Source organism: Xenopus laevis, chromosome 4S (genome assembly GCF_017654675.1).
Source record: "Xenopus laevis strain J_2021 chromosome 4S, Xenopus_laevis_v10.1, whole genome shotgun sequence".
Taxonomy (NCBI): Eukaryota; Metazoa; Chordata; class Amphibia; order Anura; family Pipidae; genus Xenopus; species Xenopus laevis.
The window spans coordinates 122,148,009-122,167,141 of record NC_054378.1 but is presented as its reverse complement, the minus strand read 5'-3'; the positions used below and the strand labels follow the sequence as shown (position 1 = coordinate 122,167,141).

Sequence of the window (19,133 nt, the reverse complement as noted above, 5' to 3'; positions counted from 1 at the left end):
AAGCACAGACGCAGTTGCATTAATTTTGTCGAATCAGACACAACCGTTTGTGATCACATTGACCTGGAATTCTGGGGGGGGGGGAACAATGCGTTGTGGGAAAAATAGACGGCAATTGCGGTTGAAATTGCACTTTTCTCACTGCACCTGCAGACATACAAGTGTCCTACAGTCTCCAATTTACTCCCTAAACATGGCCCTGACTGTGCACATAAGAAATTCAGGAACAGATATCAATTTTGATGTAACTGATCCATTTGAACAATTGTTTTACCTGGTCATTTGATTTGCTAAATATCCATCAATGATATTGATCATTGTCCAATCCAAACCAGCAAAAGATGTTGAATGCAGGGCCAGACCAAGCCGACCAGGCACACTACACAACCCGGTCAGCTAACCCCCCGTGTGGGTGCATGCATGGAATGCGCCATAATGAAGGCAGAGAGAATTGAAGGGGGAAGGGCAATGAAGGGGAGGGAGGGGAAGGCAAGGGAATGAGAGGGAGGGAAGGGCAACAAAGGGGGGAGTGACAGAAGAGGGAGGCAAGAGCAGCAGAGGGGAGTGAATTTAGACTAGGAGTAGGCAGAAGACCCTTGGAAAGCCACCTGCCCAGCGCCCCCACAATTTTCAAATGCTTTTAGGCACAATCCCCTAAATGCAGCCCCCTGGATCACCATAAATCAGACTGATCAGCCCCCACCCAAAACTTTTTGAGAATAACACTATACATATCACAAAAGAGCAAGGTTTCAATTCACTGGGGCTCATTTATAAACACTGGGCAAATTTGCACATGGGCAGTAACCCATAGCAACCAATCAGTGACTGGCTTTTTTTTAGCCAGCTGCAGATTGAACAATAAAAGCAAACATTTGATCGGTTGCCATGGGTTACTGCCCAGGTGCAAATTTGCCCAGGGTTTATAAATGAGCCCCAATATGTTTTTTTGGCTGAGCCCTTCAAGGGCATCGAGCTACAGAAGAGCAAAATAAGTGGGGAATGAGCATGTTTAGGATTAGTACCAGCAATGGATTCTCCTTGTTAGAAGATATCAGAAATAAACCAGCAAAGCACTGTGTTCTAATGGTTATTATTGTCAATCCCTAGCCACAGTACATGAGATATTAAAGTATAGAAAACAGGATTGCGTGCATTATATTGTCCCTGATCACAGCGAGATTAGAGTGAGTGTATTATGAAGCCACAGCCGCCGGGCATGAGATGACTGAGTGCAATATTAGCATTATTAGCCCCCGATGACACTGAGCTCATTATAATCCCCCCAAGGCAAAGTGGAAATTGGGACGTCCTGGATTCCAAACCCTCCAACCACATTATACAAGAGAGGCCTGAGCTCATTATTATTCAGCCAATGTATATGAAACGGGACTAAATGCATTGCAAACTCCAACACAGGCTGTTAGTTGTTTTATTCCTTAATCACAGTGCAACATTCTTACCCAGAATTCCAGTATGAAAAATGACCACTGAAAACAAGTGCAAAGTAAAGAGCTCAAAAAACAGAAAAAGGGTGTGAGGTTCCCAAACAAAAGCCAAGGAAAAAATAATGAAATGAAAAAAATCATTTATTAGGACATAGATTTCCTTTTAACAATTTTTTCCTTGATTTTTTTGGGAACCTCGCAAACTTTTTCTATTTTTGAGCTTTTATCACGCACCCTTAGGGGCAAATTCCCTAACCTGCGAAAATTCGCCAGAGATGGCTTCGCACACATCGCTACACTTCGCCAGGCGAAAATTCACTCAGACAATGCTAATTTACCAAAATGTGAAGTTGCGTCCAGGGCGCTGAACGCTGCCGAATTTTTGCTAGCGTTACTTTGGCAATCAAAGCGGAGATGTGTTAGCGTTCAATTATGCCTAGCGCAACTTTGTTAGAGGTCTTCGCTCAGGCTAATTTGAATACGATGGGAAGTTAAAGTTGAATGGACGTATATGTTGCAGCAAATACATTACATTACACAAGCCCAGGGAACCTTAATAAAGACAATAGAGTTGTTATATTGCCCTACACATGAGCCCACTGTATAGTTTATGTTCCATATGTTAGAAAATGTATGGGGGAACCCGGTTACCCCAAAAAAAAAATTTAAGGACTTTTGCTGCCTATCACTCTGAAAAAAGGAAAACGTCAGTATTTTTTGCACTTCTCCATTGCACTTCGCCTGGTCTGAGCTGGCGAAGGGAAGTCAGAGCGTAAATTTGCCTGCCGACAGAGTGCGAATGACCGTTAGCGTCTGTCTCTTTCGCTAGCGAAGTTACGTCTGCACCCACTAGTAAATCGGCAATGTGCCTGAATGACGTCACGCTGGAGAATTTTCGCCAGCATTAGTCACTTCGCCCTTTAGCAAATCTGCCCCTTAGACTGGAGTGAACCGTGAGCCCCTTTCTCTGGTTTATTTACAATTTTTTGGGGGGGGGGCTCTTTATTTTTCATTATTTCTGGCATCTTGCACTGCTCATTCTTGCTGCTAGTAAGGTAAAGAGCTCCCTTGCACCACCCCCTTGCATTTGCATCTGCCCTATTGAATAGTGAAGTGATGAGCGAATCTGTCTCATTTAGCTTTGTTGAAAAATTTGCAAAACTGTGAAAAAATCGCAAAACGTCTAAAATGCATTGAAGTCAATAGATATCAAACTTTTTATATGCAAAACAATTTTTTCTCACTCCAAATGCATTAAAGTCAAGGCTATTTTTTCTTGTGGCGACTTTTTTGTCTTGGCGACTTTTTGTCTCAGCAACTTTTTTTCCCAAATGCAAGTCAAAGGGCATTTTTTCTTGAGGCAAATTTTTTGTCTCTGCAACAATTTTGTCTTGGCGCCTTTTTTTCACGGCAACTTTTTTTCTCCCATATTTTTACTCAGAAAAAGTTCTCGCAAAGTGCGGAATTTCGCCGTGAATCCATGCCTGGCCAAAAAATTTGCTCATCACTACCAGCGGCGTACCTATAGAGGAAGCAGACCCCACAGTCGGTGGGGGGCCTGGGGGAACAGGGGGATCCAGACTGTGGGGTTTGCTTCCTCTATAGCTAATAAAAAAAAACCCTCCTTCCCATCCGCTCTCTTACCTGCGGTGAGGAAGGAGGGACACAAATAGAGTGGGAGGAGTCAGGGCGGGAGTGGGTGGGGCAGAGACAGGATGTGGAGCAGCTGAGGCGGGACAGGAAGTGGGCGCGAGGATGGGAATCAGAATGAGTCGGGCCCCTCTGACGATTACTTTGCATGGGGGCCTGGCGCACTCTAGTTACACCACTGATCACTACTATTGAATAAAGGGGTAGGTATAGATGAAGGCAAGAAGGGACATGCACTTTGGTGAATGGTGGTTTTGGACTTTGATGCATCTTGTAAATGATCCACAAAGTGCACTTCAAACCCCTGAAACACATTACATGAAATGAGAATGACTAAATCATTAACACTTTGCCAAAAATACAGGCTGAGAGCATTGCCGCCCTCCCAGGCTACAAATGGCAGATGGTACTCAGGGTATGACCAACCGTCCGACTGCAGATAAGAATTGGTTATGAATAACGGATAGTGATGGGTAAATTTGTTCTTGCGAAATTCACGAAACGGGCGAAAAATTAATGAAACACAGATTTTGACGCAAAGTTAACGCTGGCGCCCATTAAAGTCAATTAATTGTTGCCAGCATATAAATTGTGTTGATGCCGGGGTCAAAAAAAAGTTGCAGCAAATTCGCAAATTTATTCGCCGGCAGCGAAAAGCGGCAATTCGCTATGAATTTGTGCCTGCCGAATAAACTCGCCCATCATTAATAACGGAATTTCAGCCACAGTATAGGAGAACAGCCTGAACGCATTGCAAGCCCTGCCATAGCACTAGCAATGGAACAAAGGGCATTATATACTGGCCAAACAATGTTTGTTCTCCACTAACCCTCAGCCACAGAGTTTCATGGCTCGGAGAAAAGATAAAATCAAGATGTTGACTCCCTGCTAGACCTGCTAGACCTCATGAATGAATGTGCAAGCTCCTACTGTTTGTGATAAATTATGAGTATGGCATTTAAACAGATGGCTTTGTACCGATATAGCCAGAGTCACCCTCTACAACTATAAAAAGAGAAAGCAATCTGTTTTTTTAACCCCTGCTACACTGTGAGTTTGCAAGACCGGCCTTCTGATGCGTGTCTATTGTTATAATAATATTCTGTTCCCAATGTACCTGCTGCTATAAACTAGAAAGATAATAGAGATCACCAAGGAGTTCCCTGACTATCCTGACTTCTGTGATTATACAGGGAAATCACTCATATATTATAAGGGATAATGTACCTCCTACTGTAAATGATAAGGATATTAGAAGTCACTGAGGCGTTGTTCTGTGACCATATAAAGGCACAAGGCTGCAGGCTGAGTTATACAGGGAACTCTGAGTATCACTCATGTATTATAAGGGATAATGTACCCCCTACTGTAAATGATAAGGATATTAGAAGTCACTGAGGGGTTGTTCTGTGACCATATAAAGGCACAAGGCTGCAGACTGAGTTAGACAGGGAACTCTGAGTATCACTCATGTATTATAAGGGATAATGTACCCCCTACTGTAAATGATAAGGATATTAGAAGTCACTGAGGGGTTCTGTGACCATATAAAGGCACAAGGCTGCAGGCTGAGTTATACAGGGAACTCTGAGTATCACTCATGTATTATAAGGGATAACGTACCCCCTACTGTAAATGATAAGGATATTAGAAGTCACTGAGGGGTTGTTCTGTGACCATATAAAGGCACAAGGCTGCAGGCTGAGTTATACAGGGAACTCTGAGTATCACTCATGTATTATAAGGGATAATGTACCCCCTACTGTAAATGATAAGGATATTAGAAGTCACTGAGGGGTTCTGTGACCATATAAAGGCACAAGGCTGCAGGCTGAGTTATACAGGGAACTCTGAGTATCACTCATGTATTATAAGGGATAATGTACCCCCTACTGTAAATGATAAGGATATTAGAAGTCACTGAGGGGTTCTGTGACCATATAAAGGCACAAGGCTGCAGGCTGAGTTAGACAGGGAACTCTGAGTATCACTCATGTATTATAAGGGATAACGTACCCCCTACTGTAAATGATAAGGATATTAGAAGTCACTGAGGGGTTGTTCTGTGACCATATAAAGGCACAAGGCTGCAGGCTGAGTTATACAGGGAACTCTGAGTATCACTCATGTATTACAAGGGATAATGTACCCCCTACTGTAAATGATAAGGATATTAGAAGTCACTGAGGGGTTGTTCTGTGACCATATAAAGGCACAAGGCTGCAGACTGAGTTATACAGGGAACTCTGAGTATCACTCATGTATTACAAGGGATAATGTACCCCCTACTGTAAATGATAAGGATATTAGAAGTCACTGAGGGGTTGTTCTGTGACCATATAAAGGCACAAGGCTGCAGGCTGAGTTATACAGGGAACTCTGAGTATCATTCATGTATTATAAGGGATAATGTACCCCCTACTGTAAATGATAAGGATAATAGAAGTCACTGAGGGGTTGTTCTGTGACCATATAAAGGCACAAGGCTGCAGGCTGAGTTATACAGGGAACTCTGAGTAACACTCATGTATTATAAGGGATAATGCACCCCCTACTGTACGATTTGTATGTTTGAGTGTGTAGCCAAAGTTACAACCCAGTGTTCTGCCTGTTCAGATGTTGCGTTAAATGGGGAATCTGCCAGTCTGTTGCCAACAATACAAAACTTTTAACTCCTACTTATCCTCTATGTGATCCAAAGGAAAGCCAAACAGGCTTCTACTATTAACACCAACTAAAGGCCTAACTTTTCAAAAAGTAGCAAGGGACAGATCTAAACAGCCAGCTAGAAGGGCTGCACTAAATGCAATTGGATTTACATGCCCTGCAGCGTGCATTTCTTAGATGTCTGCCAGAATTTACAGTGGCCTGGTAACCCAAGTAATAACCCTACTAAAAAGACTTTTATCGGAAGTGTTTTATGTTGATACAATAGATAGCATCAAGGAAAGACTTGTGTAATGCGTAATTTCAAGGAAATAAAACAGTTTTATAAAAAAAAATAAAAAAAACGATTTTAAAATTTTCCTTTCATTTTTGTTTTTCCCCGTTTTCTTACAAAAAAAGTTTTTTTTTTACCACTTTGAGATGTACTGGACTGACTTGTTCCTAACACACGCCAGTTAAAACTTTCTTTCCACTTTATTCCACTAATTTTAAAGCGCCGGCCAGGGGCGTAACTATAGAGGAAGCAGACCCTGCGGCTGCAGGGGGGCCCAGGAGGTATAGGGACCCCATGAGGTCCTAATTCATATACAATTTCAATAAATATTGGAGAAACAAGTCAACCTCTAAACATTTTGGGGGCCTAAAAAATAATTTGCTGTGGGGCCCAGTAATATCTAGTTACGCCACTGGCGCCGGCAGAAAAAGAAATCCAATCCAAATGCGGCCGTTAAATTAATAATGGAGTCGCCAGTGAATTGGGATGTGATTAACCTACGAGGTCTTTACTTGTATATTGGATATGTTAGTCCTGGAGGGATATACAGTATCTGAACGCTGTCTTTACCATGTCATGTGTCATTCTATGGATCAGGCTTCAGATGTATGTGGATGACAGGAGTTGTACTCACACGCCTGCATGGGCTGTGCCCTGATCTTCCTCCACCCTGGTCAAGAGAAGAGGTATGAACGGTGGCAGTGGTGTAAATACAATGCGCCCCCTGCAAAAAAATCTTCCTGCCCCACCTCTGCCCTGCCCATGCCCCACCCCTGCCCCACCCACTCCTCTCGCTGGCCACGCCCACTCCCACCTTGGCTTGCGGCCACCTTCCTCGTCGCATTTAAGAGATCTGCTGGGGAGGAGGGTTTTTTTATTAGCTATAGAGCAAGCAGACCCCACAGTTTGCTTTTGAGAAACAGCGGTAACTTTCACAACTCATACCCAAAGGAGGAGACTCAAAGGTTTTATTTTGGGTCTCCTACACAAAAAAACTGTACAGGAGGATTGTAGAGGTCTTAAAAATTCTTGCTTTTGTGCAGTATATTATACAGGGCCAGGGCCGCCATCAGGGGGGGACAGGGGGAGAGTTGTAGGGGGCCCCGAGGGTAAGGGGGGCCCGGCCACGCCATACTTACTTGATTAGCCGGGCCCCCCATCTTTCTGAGAGCTGCTGACTTCGGGAAGGCATGGACGTTTAAGGGGCCCTGGCCACCAATTTTCTTATAATGTGGGGCCACCCTGGCCACCATTTTTTTTTCTCATGTGGGGTCCTAGCCACCAATATTTTTTAATGAGGGGGCCCTGGCCACAAATGTTATTTTATGGGGGGCCCTGCCCACCAATATCTTTTTATTTTTTATTAACATGTGGGACCCCTAGCCCCCAATTTATTTTTGTTTTTTTACTCTGTAGTGGGGGGCAGACCTGTGGGGTGGGGAGGACGGACCTGTAGGTGGGGCTGCAGTGGGTGCAACCCAGGGGGCCCAGGAAATTTTGTTGTATGGGGCCCTATGATTTCTGATGGCGGCCCTGTACAGGGCACCCTGGTTCTGCATCCCGACAGCAGGATAATAGACTTGTTCCCAAATGAGCTCTTTTTGTTTCATTGTATGAATAATTTTACAGCAGAATAACTATTGGTCATCGTTGACCGAAAGCACATTTTTATAACAATTCCATATTGATCTTTATTTGTTATTTAATTTTTTTTAAAGAAGACATTTTGACAATTGCACTGCGAAGGAAAACACGATTGCTCTCATCCTTATTGGCAATGAGTGAAAAAAAAAAGACTTTTTGTCTTCTTATTGTTCCCGTATATAATTATACTCTTCATTCCTTCCTTTTATTCTCTAGGACACAACAGTGAGCCGGAGAAAAATGTGGCTGCTGAGGAGTAATGGCTGTTATGATCTGTGCAGATGTTTTTATAGCCCTATTCACATAGCTCATTCACTAGACTTACATTGGGAACTGTTGCCGATCTCTCTCGATTATATTAATATTTTACCGTTGTTACCGTGAATAGCCAGACGTCTCTATATGGAGAAATGGGAAATGCCAACCTTATGCACGGATCTCATGTTTATGAGCTGATAATGGTCTTGACAAATGCTTTTGAACACTATCCATTTATTTTGGGGCTGTGGGGTTGAAATCCACCTGAGGTCTGAAAGAGCAGAAAGGAAGGTTGAAAGGAATATGAGTGAAGGAGGAATAAAGGATTGACTCTAGAGAGCTGTGTTTATAATAAAAGCATGACAGAGGATGATTAATTATATTTCACGTAAGATAATTCCCCCCAGTAAATGAATGTGTTAGAAAACGTTTCTAACCTTTCCGAGTTGTAATTAAATGAAGAGTGTTAAAAGCGGGGTTAAAACCTTTTTTTTTTCTTTTGCGTCAAACAAAGAGAAAATTATACAATGCAAAGGGTTTTCACAAACAGTTTAGGAATTCTATTTGCATGGCCCTGTCTACAAACCAGCATGCAGTTGTGAAAGTCTAGGGATTAACCTGAAAAGATTTAAAGGCAACACTAAACTCTATGTAACGGAGTGTGATTGGGGGAAATGGGTCATAGCTCTTCAGCTCAATTGCACAGCTATGGAGCACCTGGAACCATTATCAACACAATAGAAGTAGAGAGGTGGGAATAATTTGAAATATTCTGTTTGGCCTAATTCTCTCAATATTGTAATAGATAGATAGATAGATAGATGATAGATAGATAGATAGATAGATAGATAGATAGATAGATAGATAGTGGATGAGTAGATGAATGGATGGATGGATGGATTGTTGGGAGAAGGATGGATGGATGGATGGATGGATGGGGGAAGGATGGATGATGGATATGAATACATGGATGGATAGATGATGTATGGATGGATATATGAATTGACAGATGATGGGTGGATCGATAGATGGGGGAAGCGTGGATGGATGGATGGATGTGGATAGGGTGGATGGATAAATAGATATGAATGGATAGATAGATGGTGTATTGATGGATGGATAGATAATGTATGGATAGATAGATGAATTGATAGACAGATGATGGGTAGATGGATGGATGGATGGATGGATGGATGAGGATAGGGTGGATGGATGGATAGATATGAATGAATAGATAGATGATGTATTGATGATGTATAGATGAATGGATAGACAGATGATGGTTCTGATGTATGGGTGAATGGCAGATGGATGGGGGAAGGGTGGATGTATGGATATGAATGGATGGATAGATGATGTAGGAATGGATAGATAAATGGATAGATGGTGGATGATAGGTATGTATGGATGGATGGATAGATCATGTATTGATGGAAAGATGAATGCATAGACAGATGATGGGGGGATGGATTGATGAGGGAAGGGTGGATATGAATGGATGGATGGACAGATGATATCTTAATGGCTAGATGAATGGATAGACAGATGATGGGTGGATGTATGAATAGCACAAAGCATTTATTGATCGGCTCTGCTGGTCTGGTTGATTGCCATTAGTGATGGGCAATTTTTCTTTCATGAATCTGTGGCAAAAACGCCCATTGACTTCAATGCATTTTGCAAATTTTTGTTGCACGAAGTTTCGCTAATTTCTCAGCAAAACACAATGGGACATATTTGCTTAATACTGATTCATTTGCATCTTCCCCTGCCACAAGCTCATTGACATTGGACTTGCAGCAGGGGTACCTCTGTTGCTAAGGGGCCCATTCACTAAGTTCGAGTGAAGGAATAGAGGGAAAAAAATATCGAATTTCAAAGTGTTTTTTTGGCTACTTCGACCATCGAATGGGCTACTTCGACCTTCGACTACGACTTTGAATTGAACGTTTCGAACTAAAAATTGTGCGACTATTCGACCATTCGATAGTCGAAGTACTGTCTCTTTAAGAAAAAACTTCGACCCCCTAGTTTGCCACCTAAAAGCTACTGAAGTCCATGTTAGTCTATGGGGAAGGTCCCCATAGGTTTTCCAAGTTTTTTCTGATCGAAGGATAATCCTTCGATCTATAGAATTGCGCAAAATCCTTCGACTTCGATATTCGAAGTCAAAGGATTTTAATTCGCCAGTCGAATATCGAGGGTTAATTAACCCTCAATATTTGACCCTTAATACATCTGCCCCTAAGTGTACTGCTAGGTGCAGAACTCTGCACTGTCCTTACTGTATGCCATAGGGCAGGTGGCAAATAGAAGGCTCATTAGCTCTAAGCATCTGCTGGCACTCAATAATTTGCACACCATTCACACTTACAAATTAGGGGCTGTTAATAACAATTTTGGATCCCTATTGACTTCAATGCATTTTGCTAATTTTTCGCGAAAATGCAACAAAAATCCGCCATGAAAAATTTCACTGAAACAAAAAAGTCACTGGGGGTCATTTATCAACACTGGGCAAATTTGCCCATGGGCGGTAACTCATTGCAACCAATCAAATTGCTGCATTCATTGTTCTACTTGCCGCTGGCTTCAAAAAGCTAATCACTGATTGGTTGCTATAGGTAACTGCCTATAGGCAAATTTGCCCAGTGTTGATAAATGAGCTCCACTAAGTCAAAATTGTTGCTGAGACAAAAAACTCGCTATAAGAAAAAAATGACGCCTATTCAGTCTAAATCGTTCTGCAAATTCGTCTCCATTTTTCATATGTCCGTTCTTTCACAGTTTCACCAATTTTTCAACGACGCAAAACGGGACAGATTTGCTCATCAGTGACGGGCTAATCTAGTCAGCAGGCGTGAATTCGGGCGACTTTCCGCATTTCGCTGATGGCGAATAAAATTGCAGCTAAAATTCGCCAACTTCAACATTTTTTTGACAATTTAGCCGCCGTTGATGATTTACGGATGCCCATTGACTTTAATGGGCGCTGGTGTCAACTTTGACGCTGCACCCATTTCGATGCCAGTGAATTGTTGTTTCTCAAACTTTATTGCCCATTTCGAGAATTTCACTAAACAAATTTGCCCATCACTACACATCACTAATTAGGACATACCCACCACTCTTTTTTTCTAACCCTTGTAAAAAAAGAAACCAGAACAACAGTCAGATTGTAGCAGGTGTCGCTTCTAGTTACCATAGATTTGTTTGTTGTTTTATTTCTCACATATTGTGAAAGATATTCTCATGAAAGAGTGTTTTATTCTTTACTTGACACTTTACTCCAGCTAAGCACTGATCTGATGTTAACATATACAACAATACATAGTTAGTTACGTGAAAAAAAAGGAATAAATACATCAAAGTCAGTCAATCCAAACCCCTTTAGTTTCAGGACTATTGATTCAGGATCTGAAAAACAATGAAAAACAGACAAAAAAGCTCTGCCTGTTATTTTCCCTGTGATAATCTCCTAGTCTCTACATTTTATTTAACGTAAGGCTGATAACTGGTTCCCTTTATCTGTAGGAATTTTGACTGCTCATTTATTTGCTGTTGACTGACAAACCATCATGTGTTTCAAAGTATTGAATTAAAATTTAATAAAATGTAATGTAATGACAGTAAGTGACGTTTTGTGCATTGATCAAAGGCAGCCAAGCCACAAATCTTAAGGTGGCCATAGACGTAGAGATCCGCTCGTTTGACAATGTCGCCCCGATATGCACACATTGAAGTGGGCGATATCGGCTGATCGGATCATGGGCCCTAGGGCTCAACGATTGGATCATAATGCATCCAATACGGGCGGTCAGATCGCGGGACATCATATACGCATAGATGGTATTTTCTAACATGGCTGATAGAGATCTGGCCGACTTTCAGACAGATATCGATCGGGGAAGCCCGTCGGATGGCCCCACACACGGGCCAATAAGAGTCGGCAGCTTTAATCGGCCCGTGTATGGGTGTCTTAAGTTATTATTACTGGCGTACGTTGTAGAGGTTTAGAACCATGTGACCAACCATTTGAGAAGTTAAATATTATCTGATTTTTTCGCCTGTTAATCTGATGACCTGAAGAAGCATATCTGAAGGTAGCTAGGGGTAACTGCACCCCCCTATCAACTTTGCATGTACCCAATTCAAGTAAAGAATAGAAACTTGCCATCTGTCTAGAATCAGTTGTTAAGACCAACTATTCCTTCCCAAATGTGACTACAAATAGTGGCTTTTTTAAGGTCCAATTGATTTCACATTTCGGGGGTAATTTACTAAAGTCCGATTTCTTTCTGGTCGGACTTCTAAAGGGGAAATCTCGGATTTGTCATGATTTATTAAAACCTGATGGTGTTTAAAGTCCAAATAAAAAAGTACTCCAACTCAGACCTTCATGTAGAAGTCAATGGCAGATGTCCCGTTTGCAATTTGAGGATATAGCTGGATTTTGTTCAATAATACAAAGATTTTGTGGTTTTCAGGCTATAATACGAAAAAGTCTCAGGTTTCGGGCGGCAAATCCAAAAAAGTTGCAGGTTTTGGAACAAAGCCCAAAAATTCGTACAATTCAGATTTCTTTCACGATTTTCACAATTCATATTTTTCAGTGAAGCAAAACGGCACAGATTCACCCATCATGATTCTTAAATACTAAGACCTTGACTTGACAACAAAGGTTGTCGAGAGGTGTTTAAAGATTCCCTTCAACAAACAACAACTGAAAGACCATAGGGCTCATTTACCTCCACAAGTGCAGTTGCAGTCCTTGCAATTTCCCTGTTACAAGTAAAAAATACTAGTGATGGGCTAATTTCGCGAAACGGCGAAAAATTCACGAAACAGCGCCGGCTAATTTTTCCGCCGAATTTTCGTGGGCGTTTCGCAAATTTATTCGCCGGCGGCGAATCGCTCAAATTTGTCGCAAATTTGCACCTGGCGAATGAATTCGCCCATCACTAATGGCCATACTCATGCTCATCAAACTCAACAGAAAGCAGTAAAATTGCCCCTCAGCAGGTAACGTCTATGGCAATAGCTGAAATCAACATAGAGTATGGCATAGAAATAGGCAACAGACATACAATGAAATATACCTGTAGAAGCTGAGTTATTATTCTTGCAAAGCATTGGATAACAAAACCTTTTTAGATTTACATATTTTTTAGATGAGAAAATTGTGATTTGACAAACAAGCTTGGATTGGTGTCAAAAAGCTTTTATTGGTAGCAAAATGTTTTGATTCATGACTTGACTTGTCGTCAGTCTAAAATTCCGTTTGCTGCTGAACCATAAATATTAGAACAAACCTAACATTTTTATGAATAGGTTTCTTTGTGTCTGGGAGGCTGGGAGCCTTCATTTCCAAATAATTGTACATCAACGTGTCTCCCCCTCCAAGGGTTACATCTTAAGTCAACAATATTGAGACAAAAAAACATTCCAAAAAAAATTGCACCGCGTCAAAAGAATGTCCTATAGCAAAAAAATGTAACTATCAAGTGTTGAAGTTCTCAAACAAAATATGTCCTTTCTTTCTAGCATGCTTGAGGTAGCAAGGTAATTTAGAATAGCTTATGACTGTCAGAGACTTTCATGACTCAAATGCGTAATTTGAAGGTAAAATTCCCTAAGCGCCGCTCTCTTCATTGCTTAGTACTGTTGAGAATAAAAAATTCACATTTATATGATCTGATATTAATTCCATTATTGGTAGTACGATGGAGGCAAATATCCATCAAGCAAAATCCACTTCTTTTTGTCCCCGGGAGATTTAGCATCACATTGCTTTGTCTGCCCTGCACAATACGTGCTAATGATAACTTGTAATAATTAGGGAATTTAGCACGAAGAATCTCACATCTTACTCTACAGACATTTTAAGATTTAATATTGGAATTGGCTGTATTTGAATAAGCTCCTGAAGGCAATTATCTGTAAACTCTAGATTTTTGAAAATTGGAATTCTAGGGGTAAAGTCAGCTGAAGTTATTATAAATAGTGATGGGCTTGAAACTGCAGTAAAAATTTGCAGTTCAAAATTTGCTGCAACAAAAAAGTCATGCAACAAAAAAAGCCTATTGACTTTAATGCATTTGGAGCAAAAAAAAAGTCGCAAGGAAAATTTTTTTTGATCCCCATTGACATAAATGTGTTTTGCAGTTTTGCAAATTTTTCGGCAAAGCAAAACGGGACAAATTTGCTCATCACTAATTATAAACTTCCCCCAAGGGATTTCAATATCCAGGTATGGGACCTGTTATCCAGAATGCTTGAGACCTGGGGTTTTCAGGATAATGGATCGTTCCTTAATTTAGATCTTCATACCCTAACTCTACTAGAAAATCATGTAAACATGAAAAAAAAACTATAGGCTGGTTTTGCTTCTAATAAGGATTAATTATATGTAAGTTGGGATCAAGTACAAGCGACTGTTTTATTATTACACAGGAAAAGGAAATCATTTTAAAAAAATTGGATTGTTTTATTATAATGGAGTCTATGGGAAACAGCCTCTCAGTAATTCGGAGCTTTCTGGATAACAGGTTTCTGGATAATGCATCCCATACCTGTATACTGAAATATATTAAATGTATATAAACAGTAGTTATGAGTGAATCTATCCCATTTTGGTTCGCCAAGAAATTTGCGAAACTGCAAAAAATTTCAGAAAATTACGAAAAAATAGCAATTAGCATCAGAATGTAATAATCAGCAAACCTGTAGCATCAGCTTATATTACAGCCAGGGAAGCTCATTTTCTGCTGGATAATTAGTGACGAGCCCTAAGCTTAGCTTCTCAACAGCCAATCAGAGCCCACTGAGCATGTGAGTGTCACAGACACTTTCCAAGATGGTGACCCCCTGTGACAAGTTTGAAGTCCTGGATCATTGCTGCTATTGACAAGCTCAAACTTTAGCCTCGTGCAATAAGTTCACTATATAAAATATGGTGTTTTAGGCACTCTTCGACAATAGTGATGGGCGAATTTGGGGCGTTTCGTCGAAAAGTCGTGAATTTATTGAGAAATTCATGAAACTATGAAAAATGTGCACAATTCGCTGGCGAAAATGCCGGCAAATTTTTCTGGCTCATTGGTATAACCCTGGGCCGGTGCAGTTTTCTGCTAATAGGAGCACCGGCCCAGGGTTTTCAGTAAATCAATACAATCACTTTGGGGTGCCTAACATTTTGCACCCCCAAGTGCACAATGTCTTTCCTTCTCCTTTAAACGATCTTGGCAATAGATTGAACCAACAAAAATCAGTGTCCATCAACCTTTGTTCTCTGTTCTAAAACTGTGTGTTCCTCTGTTCTCATTTTGGCTAAAATTAACCTGCGACCCTGACAAACCAAAATAAAGAAATAAGTATTGATGTTATGTGTGTCCCTGGTAGAAATCAATAACTGTACCTTTTAATAAGACTGATGAGGATAATCTACATTAACTGCCATGGGATATACTTTAAATTTAAAAATAAGAATACAAGGAAAATTCCACCTTCTCCTTGAATGGAAGTTATCCCCTTGTGTCCCAGGAGAAACCCTGTTATTGTATTGCTAGAGGCAAAGATCATCCCTTTGTCTAGAGATAAGTATAGCTGAGAATTTCACTTTGCTCTTGGATTAAAGGGCAAAATACTGCAATGTTTAATATTATATGAAATAAAGGGAAATGTTCACCCATTATTATTATTTATTATGTACATAACAACTTATAAATAGTAAAATGCAAACCCAAGTTTCCAGATTAACTCGGAGAGAACAATTGACTAATTAGGGAGTTTTTTTTTCTGAAATTTGAGTGTGGTTAAAAAAAAACTCCAATAAATTGTATTTCGTTGTTTCCACAATCAAGTTTTTTTAACACAAGCAAATACTTCACATTAAAGAAATTACTTTAACTTTTGAAAACATAATTGAATATATTCAAGAAAAAAAACAAAATAGCATTGAAAATTAAATTTTCTGATTCTTTAATTTAATTTTTTTTAAATTCCGCAATGACGTTTTTTTTTTAACACAAGTACAGCCTCACATTGAAGAAGCTACTTTAACTTTTGAAAACTTTATTGAATATATTGAAGATTAAAAAAATTAAATAGCATTGAAAATCACATCATCTAAAAAATCTACCAACATTACCAGTGATGTTGCCCGTAGCTACCAATCAGCAATCAAATTTCAACAGTTAGAAAACAAAATCAAAGATATGATTGGTTGCTATGAGTAATGTTTGACTCCACTTTTTACACAGCAATCATAAATAGACCCCTTAAAGGGCATGTAAAGTCAAAAAAATAAAATCCCATTTTTACTTTTTTTTATGAAAAAGAAACCTATCTCCAATATACTTTTATTAAAAATCTGTACCGTTTTTATAAGAAACCTGACTGTATGCAGTGAAATTCTCCCTTCATTTACTGCTGTGGATAGGAATTGTCAGACGGTCCCTAACTGCTGAGCAGGGAAACAATCATACTTATGAACAGCAGGGGGAGCCCCCACCTTACTTCCCAGCCATGCAGAACTCAAGCAGCTTTGTTTATGATGATCCCTAATCCATCAGGAGCCCATTAACATACAAGTAGTATGTAAGCAATCGTGTCTACCTACAGGTCTCAGAAAGAGGAAGCACAACCACACTATGTACAAACAGTGCCTTGGTTGGAACTGAAAATTTGAGTTATTCAGAAAGCACATACTTCTCACTTCCCTTTGAGGACCAAGATCTGATCAAGCCCTACTATTGAATAAGCAAGTTATCTAAGATATTGCTAAAGATAGTTGTATCAGCCATTAAGCCCTACAGTAGTTCAAGAAATATCTAGGACAAAAATAAATTTTCATCCCAAGTATTACTCTTAGGGGCCGATTCACTAAGGGTCGAATATTGAGGGTTAATTAACCCTCGATATTCGAATAGGAATTAAAATCCTTCGACTTCGAATATCGAAGTCGAAGGATTTAGCGCAGATAGTTTGATCGAAGGATAATTCCTTCGATCGAACGATAAAATCCTTCGAATTGTTTTAATCCAACGATTGAAGGAATATCCTTCGATCAAAAAAAGTTAGGCAAGCCTATGGGGACCTTCCCCATAGGCTAACATTGACTTCGGTAGCTTTTAGATGGCGAACTAGGGGGTCGAAGTTTTTTTAAAGAGACAGTACTTAGACTATCGAATGGTCAAATAGTCAAACTATTTTTAATACGAATCCTTCGATTCGAAGTCGTAGGTCGAAGTAGCCCAAAAAAAACTTAAAAATTCTAAGTTTTTTTACTTCGAATCCTTCACTGGAAGTTAGTGAATCGGCCCCTACATGACCTTCAGGGCTGGTTCAGGAGTATTTAGGATAACAAATGTCACTACAGGACTGAAGAAGAGTGACTGGTGCTGGATGCCTGAGGCAATGAGCCTCAATAAAGCAAATAACGAGAGCAACAGAGTGGCATTAGGGAAATGGACCCTCATAAATGAAGACTAACTAGTGTGAACGTTGGATCCTGTAATATCTCAGTCTAAAAGTAAGTCAGTAGGATGTTTAATAGAGTAGCCTGCACTTCGTTTGAGGAGAAAAAAAGGATTAGTACTAAAGATGTGAACCTCTACCACTATTAGGGTCTGGGCATCTTAATCTAAACATGGCTTATGCATTTGTTCAAACAAGAGTTAGAATTAGAATAGTAATAAGATTCTGAAGCAGAAACAACGGGAAGGTGAATGTATCCAAAACAACTGGTCCAGGTTTGAAGAAGACCCTAAAGTGATGGGTTTACATATACATATTAAGTGAATTGACTAGTTGTGTCTAGTAAATTGAGTTAACCCCTCTCTCTCTAATTGTTTGCAAATTTAAAAACTTAAATCAAATATATACAACTTCTACTTCCCATCGTAATTTGACCCAATATTGTTGAGGACCATTTTACCATTTTCATAACATACAGTAATTTGTTTTTCTTTAGAAGTGTTCCTTTTACTTTAATATATTGGTTCCCAATTTGTACTGTGAGGTGGAGCTATTGCTCACAGTTGATACCATTTTTTAATGAATGGTGGCACTGTGGTTGCTAGGTAACATTCATAATTATGGTGTCTCTGGAAAAAAAGTCCCAGAATATATGATTTGTAGTAATATCTTGCCACTCTGTATGGAATCTATGAAATGGAGTGAGTATTTTGTCTTAGAGAAACTTGTATATCATCATTCCTGTATAATATTGGATTTTCCACCCTCTGAATTTTTAGAAAAATATTGTTAAATTCAGTTGCTTTCACATGGGGAATGTACAAGATCATTCATAGATATTTGGAGATGTTCCTTTCTTGTGTCTGCAGCTTCAGCCTCCCATTGCTCTGTTGTTAGATGACAATATGATTTATGGGCTGACAGAGGGCTAAGGGAAGGGATATATTTTATTGAGAGCTCCAACAACCCAGACTAAATTATATCAGATTGTGTTCAGAAACTGCTTGATTCTGTTTATATGCAGCTATTCGTTTTGAAGAGAAATTTGCTGGCAAGCACTGGTCCAGCGATATAAGCAGCCATCGAGTTTTGGATTGATTAACCTTTAGCTGAGCCATGTCCCATAGTATTATCAGGACAGCAATTCTCCCGCTGAGCTTCTGAGCTACAGTAATTGTTCCATTTTTTGCCTGGAATTCTCCATTGTTGAGAGTGCAAGATCTTCGCTGTAATTGCCTTGTTTTTTTTTTGGGCTGTAGCAAAGTCAAGTACTATCCTTGTAGGTTCTGTAATTACTTTGTATGTATGTGAGAATTCTAGGTAAACTATTTAGAGTGATCTCTTAACATTTAAAGAAGAGGGTTTGCATTTTAACACTATTCAAAAAGGTATTTGCCCCTAGAGTATCACCTAGTCCTAGAGTTCACAATTTATGATGATGTGATGTATGTTGAATGTGATGCTATTTGAACACACACACACACTGGGACTCATTTACAAGCCCAAGTGCAATTTCAGATGACCCGCCATGTTTTTATTCAATAGGCATTGTGGCAGTGCCAGGCCTAGGGTTAGGGGCGCTCAAGGCAAGTGTCCTCCATACCTGCCCACTCATGTCCTCTCCTTTTGGCATGCATGCACCATCTTGCATGCACCCCTGGAATCCAGATCGTAGGGGGAAGGCAGGAAAAAGAAGTATGCACCCAGCACCACCA

General features: G+C 40.1%; 1 protein-coding gene across 3 annotated transcripts in view; it reads left to right on the top strand.

Moving 5' to 3' along the window:
* The window catches only part of LOC121393378 (chemokine-like protein TAFA-1), a 306,137-nt gene that overhangs the window by 180,166 nt on the left and 106,838 nt on the right, over nucleotides 1-19,133 (top strand). The window lies entirely within an intron of this gene.